Source organism: Vombatus ursinus, unplaced genomic scaffold, assembly GCF_900497805.2.
Source record: "Vombatus ursinus unplaced genomic scaffold, bare-nosed wombat genome assembly UNPS02014797.1, whole genome shotgun sequence".
NCBI classification, from domain to species: domain Eukaryota; kingdom Metazoa; phylum Chordata; class Mammalia; order Diprotodontia; family Vombatidae; genus Vombatus; species Vombatus ursinus.
The window spans coordinates 17694562-17700867 of NW_020954575.1; positions in this window are offsets into that span (position 1 = coordinate 17694562).

Genomic DNA, 6306 nt, shown 5'->3' on the forward strand with positions numbered 1-6306 from the left:
CTTCTTCTTCTTCTTCTTCTTCTTCTTCTTCTTCTTCTTCTTCTTCTCCTTCTTCTCCTTCTTTTCCTTCTCCTCCTCCTCCTCCTCCACTTTCTACTTTCTATATTCATCCGCTATCCTCTTTCTGACTTCTAATGCCTCAAATTAACATCTCATATATAATGTATCTTGAGAAAACCCCAAATCTATAGTTCTATTAGTTACAGCACAAAGAGCCAATATAATAATCTTCCCACAGTCTGCAAAGAACCCTGGAATTTGGAGTTTTTTTTAACCACAAATTTCCTTCAAAATCCCTGATATGTATGTAATATGTAAACGAACTGATGGAAAACAATGCCTTGCATCTATTCTCACCCCAGCCAGTGCTCTTATTACTGAGAAAGCTCATTCTCTTTCTGGTCCTCTTAGAACAAATTATTTCTTTCTTCAAGCACTTTTATATGATGGGCTGTGTCTTTTCTTAAGCTGATTTTTATCAGTGTTCTACACACAAACTTCCTTTTCTTTCTCTTTCAGTACCCCAAATGTCCACATAACAAAGAAGGTAGTACCGTGCATAAGAATGGAGGGGATTTGAGTGTGTTTGTAAGAACTAGAGAAGGAACCAGTAGATACATGGAAAAAAACTCCACCAACTTAGTACTCTGTATTTGTAGCCAAAAGTCTGTCAGAGACAGCTTATTTTCTATCATTACTACCTAGAGGGAGTTATAAATGGGCAAAGCTTGCCCTGCTAATTGGAATTCTTCCTAACTCAGGCAATGTTTTGTTATACTTTTTTTTGTTCAGAAAACAAAAGACAAAATTCTTTCAGCAGGATAAAAGAGAGGTAAAAAGTTCAGGTTTTAGTATTTTTGATTTGCTTAAAGGGAACACTATTAGTGCCAACATTATTTGCTGTACCCAAGGAGAATGACCTTCCCAAAACCAATTATTCCCTCCCTGTAAGCATTCTTTTTCTGTCATGGTCAAAGATGAACTAGAGAGTTGCAGTTCTTAAACTGGATGAAATACAGACATTTCCACTACCAGTTGAGTCACCACAAACAAGATAAAAATCTCTTAGTTTCAGGAAATTCTTTTTGAACTTGATGTTTTCAATCAGGGAAGTGTATTAGATCTTTTTCATTCATGTGAGACCAAGAATTTCAAACCAGGACAGTGACATATTATTATTATTATTTGAACATTTCTTTATATAAAAAAGATTCCCCGGTACATGTGTTTCCACAGTAGGGAAAGACTGAAGAGAAGAGAAAGAGAGGGGGAAATATACAGGTGGAAATCTGCTAGAGAAGGGGGATAAAGATGATCAAAGGCATTTGTAGGGGAGTTGGCCTTGGTAAGAAGAAGGGCCATCTCTTCATTAGAGACTACAGTGGAGGAAACAATGGGTGATGATGTCCAAGGGATGTGAAATGAGAAGAACAGAAGATGGAGCTCTCAGCCAATGGCCTCCATTTTTTGGGGTGATACATGAGGCGAGGTTCTCAGTTGAGAGGGTGGGAGAAGGGAATGTCATGGGAAGCTACAGTAGAGAAGACAATGTTTGGGGGCAGTAGATGCTGTGGTGAGTGGGACAGAGAATCAAGAAGAGTAGAGTAGAAGAGTAGAAGAATTGCCTTCCTCTTATGAGGGTCCAGTTGAGATTAGATAACGTAGATTAGTAGTGAATCAGGTTAGCCCAGTTCCATTATTTCCTCCTTTTTGATTCCGCAGCACAGGAGTAGGAACAGAGGAGATGAATGACTGGAGTAATCCAAGTTGAGTTTGGCAATGTGTGATTGGTGATTACTGAGAGAAGAGGAGAGTGTAGAATTGAATTGATTCAACAAGAGGTCAGTTTTCTCTTTTGTAGAGTGAAGGGGTTGGACTCAGATCTGTAAGATCCCCCCGACTTTAAATGAAAAGATATGAAAGAAATGGGAAGGGAGAAGAGTGTAGCAAGGGCGGGGGTCCAATAATAGTCTTGGAGAGTTGCCTAGAGCAGGGAGCTGGTACGTGACTTGCCCAATCACACGGCAAGTCTGTATGAGAGGGAAAGCTGAATCCAGGTCTTCTTGTGGTCAAGGAAACATCTTATTTTGCAGAGAACTTTCCCAAATTGAGAGGAGGGGGATCAAAGTCTGGCCAGTGATGTGGAGATTGAACATCTGACAAGATGAAAGGAACACAAGCAACATGTACAGAGATGATATGAAAACGGATGGAATCATTCCATGTTTTCCCTCACCTCTATCTGTAGACCCCCTTATTTCCTTCAAAGTCCAAATCATATGTTACTGCTTGCCTAAGGCTTCCCCCCTGCCCCCCATCTTTCCCTCCAGGTATTAATTAGGACTCTCTCATTCTTGAAATTAATTTGCATCCAGGTAGTAGATAAAGCACCTGCCCTGAAGTCAGGAAGACTTGAGCTCCAATCCAACCTCAGACACTTACTAGCTGTGTGATCCTGTGCAAGTCACTTAAACCCTCTTTGCCTCAATTTTCTTGCCTGTAAAATGAGCTGGAGAAGGAGATAACAAAACATTCCAATATATTTGCCAAGAAAACTCCAAATGGGGTCACAGATAATTGGACATGGCTAAAACGACTAAACAACAAATTTTGTGTCAGCTTTGTATTTATTTACTTTTGCACATTATAAGCTCCTATTTACACTCCACCAACTCACCCCGCCCCAGACTAGAAGCTCCTAGAAGGTAGGACCCACTTTATCTTTGAATCCCAATCACCTAATACAATGCCTAGCACGCAGCAGGCACTTGATAAATGTATGTTGAAATACCACAGTATTTCACATTGTTGATTGTTGTTGATTGAATTAAAAATAGGTGAACAGAAAGTGAATGAGTAGCCATATCAGAGCCCTGGAGGGAGACCCAGGCTTTACTACTTTCTAGGGTTTCTGAAAATCCTGTTATCTCCTCTGAACCTAGAAGAGGATGGGGGAGGGAGAGACAGAGACATGGACTGTAGAATTTATCCCAAGAGAGAAAACAATGGACTAATCCCAGAATGTGAGTCTGACAGCAACAGCAATAACGGCTCATTTCATAAGAAAGCCATAGTGTTTTTTTTTCCCTCTCAGATCATTCACCCTCCTGGATGCTATCTATTTCCAGAAACTATCCATATTCTTTTTTTTTTTTTATAGTGAGGCAATTGGGGTTAAGTGACTTGCCAGGGTCACACAGCTAGTAAGTGTCATGTGTCTGAGATCAAATTTGAACTCAGGTCCTCCTGACTCCAAGGCCAGAGCTCTACCCACTGCGCCACCTAGCTGCCCCAACTATCCGTATTCTTATTCTTTGTTTAGTCATTTCCAGTCATGTCCTACTCTTTGTGACCCTTTGTAGGGTTTCTTGATAAAGATGCTAGAGTGGTTTGCCATTTCCTTCTCCAGCTCATTTTACAGATGAGGAAACTGAGGCAAAGAGGGTTAAATGACTTTCCCAGGGTCACACAGCTAAGTAAGTGTCTGAGGCCAGAGTTGAACTCAGGTCTTGCTGACTCCAGACCCAGTACTCTATTTACTGTGCCACTTACCAACTGTGCCACATAGCTGCCCATTTCCTTAACCTAATGAGAAGCAATATAGTACAACGGTAAGAGCTGTGGTTCTGGAGATAGATGGAGGGAGGGTTTCAAATCTCACCTGTTTTTACCTGTTTGTCTTTGGACAACTCACTCACTGTACCTCCATTTTATCAGCTGGAAAATGAGATGGGGTTGCACTAAGTGACATTTGATATCATAGATGGAACCTCAGAAGCCCTGTTCCAACCCCATCATTTTACAGATGAAGAAACTGAGGCCCAAGAAGATTGCCCAAGGTCACACAGGTAGTAAGCACCAGAAGTTGGATATGAACCTGTATTCTCCAACTTGAAAATAAGTGCCCCTTTCAGTGTGTTGTTACTTCCCCAAACCAGAACCCTCTGACCCTTTCCAGTTACAGATCTATGATGGGGATCCATTTATCCATGTTCCCAGATTTTCATAAGCATTTCTTCCCAAGGTCTTTTTTTAAATGGGTTTCTGCATTCTTTGGGTTCCTCTCCCTCAGTCCACTTCCTCCAGCAAATGAACTAAAGTGGTATATTGCTTACATAGAGTTGTTTCATGTTCATTTGGATTGAGGTCCCAGCAAACACTGTTTTGGAAAGCATGTTCAAAGGGGTGGCCCAACCATTTCCCATGATTGCAGCATTTCCATCTATCTCTATTCAGTCTTTGAACTGCCTTGTATTTCTAGGATAATATCTTTTCTTTCTAGATCAGTTTGGTTCAGTCATAAAATGTTTTGAAACAAAGAGTAAATGGACCTTTTCTTTCTAGGAATGGCCTCTGTTCTGCTGTAATGAATCCAGACAGGTATCTCTGCCATTTGATTTCCTTCTCATTGTTCTCTATTTTTTTCCCCCCAAGACTCCTTCAGCCCGCTTAGGAACTTTTGCTCAGCCAGGTCTACAGCGGATCCTGGGGCTGACAGACTTAGCATTTTATGAATCTCACTTTTCAGGTGGTGACTCCACTGCTATTCCTAGGTTGCCTGCAGTGTTATGGCCAAACTTGTGTCTTTATCATCAATCCAGAATTCTTTCCATTTTTGTAATTAGAGATACCTATTCTCTAACAGCTAGGTGGCTCAGTGGATAGAGTGCTAAACTTAGAGTCAGGAAGACCTGAGTTCAAATTTGGCCTCAGACATTAGCTGTGTGACCCTGGGAAATGCCCTTAACCTCTATTTACCTTAATCCACTGGAGAAGGAAATGGCAAAGCACTCTGGTTTCTTTACCAAGAGAACTCCATGGACAGTATTGGTGTGCTATGGTCCACAAAGAGTCAGACATGACTGAAAAATAACAATTTTCTGACATCATTCTTTGACTAATATTATGTGAGAGAAAACTGTCTACTCTGAAAGTGTTCATTCATACTATTTGCATCTTAAAATCTTGAACTTGGATCTGGAGGGGACCTTCTTCCTGATAAATGGTTTTCTTATATGATATCTGTGATTGTTTATGATGCTTCTGCTTGAGCACATTTAGTAATAGAGACCTCATTATCTTATGAGGCATTCCATTTTGTTTTTCTACATCTCTAATTGGTAGGAAATTCACCCTTAGATTGAACTGAAATCAGGTTGCAATTTCTACCTTGTTACTTCTGTCCCAGTTCTATCCTTTGGGGCCACATAGAAAAGTCTAATTTTTCTTTCATGTGATAGATAGCTCTTCACATACATGAAGACTACCCCCTTAAGGTGGAGGGAGGTTCTCCACTGAGCTGCCTTTTTCCCTTCCTGAAGTTCCCTCTATCCAGGGCTGTGCTGGAGCCAGCTTGAAGTGGCTGGCAAGAGCCAACTGTTAAATTTTCAATGTGAGCATTTATACCTTGAAAATGGGCAAATGTTGTAATCAGGACTTGATTGATTGTTTTGTTGATTGTCTAGACTGAAGAAAGTGATGAAGAAAATGTTAATAATGCAGATTAAACTTAAAGGTATCTTGTTTCTCTCTAGAAAGCCAGTTGTTAAATATTTGCCAGCACACCCTTGCCTCTCCTTCATCACAGCAAAGCAAAAGTAGGTGCTCTGCTGACAAATCCTTTCCCATAATATTCAGTTGCGTCTCCAAGTTTGAAGTGTCAGTTCTTTCCATTCCCAACAGGATCCTACTGGACAGATTTCCCAAAAGTCTGTTTCTGTCCTACCTAACATAGTTCTTTACCCACAGTGAAGGCAGTTGTTAAGAAGCCTCTCCATCCTCAGCTGGTCCATTCTATTCTGTCTTCTCCCTTCTCATTTAAACTCTCCCAATCCCAGTTTCATCGTAACTTCTTCCTCCCACGTTGTTCTGTCTTAAGAGGTCTTCAGCATGCTCTCATTACAGGCAATGATCAGTGTGCTACCGAACTGAAGGCTTTCCCAGGGCCTTGAGGAGGTGGGGGCCAGTCCCATCGCTGCCAGGGGACTAGGAAGGTGGGTGATGCCCCACCCTTGTAATGAGGGTCATCTCACCCTTTGAAGATGTGTCCTGAAGCTCTCACTCTGACTGTCCACAATAGGAGCTCCGAGTCCTCTCTGCTTAAATGACGAGCCTGGCATATTTTATGAGCAATGGAACCTCCTTATTGGAAATTAAATAACAAATTAATTACTAGCTTCCTTGGATGCTGAGTGTAAACACAAACAATATCACTCAGGAACCTTCTTGATTGCCGCCCCCTCCTCTCCATCCTATGTGGTATAAAAGACTTTAGGAAGATTAACTCCAGTAGATACGAGTGGCACG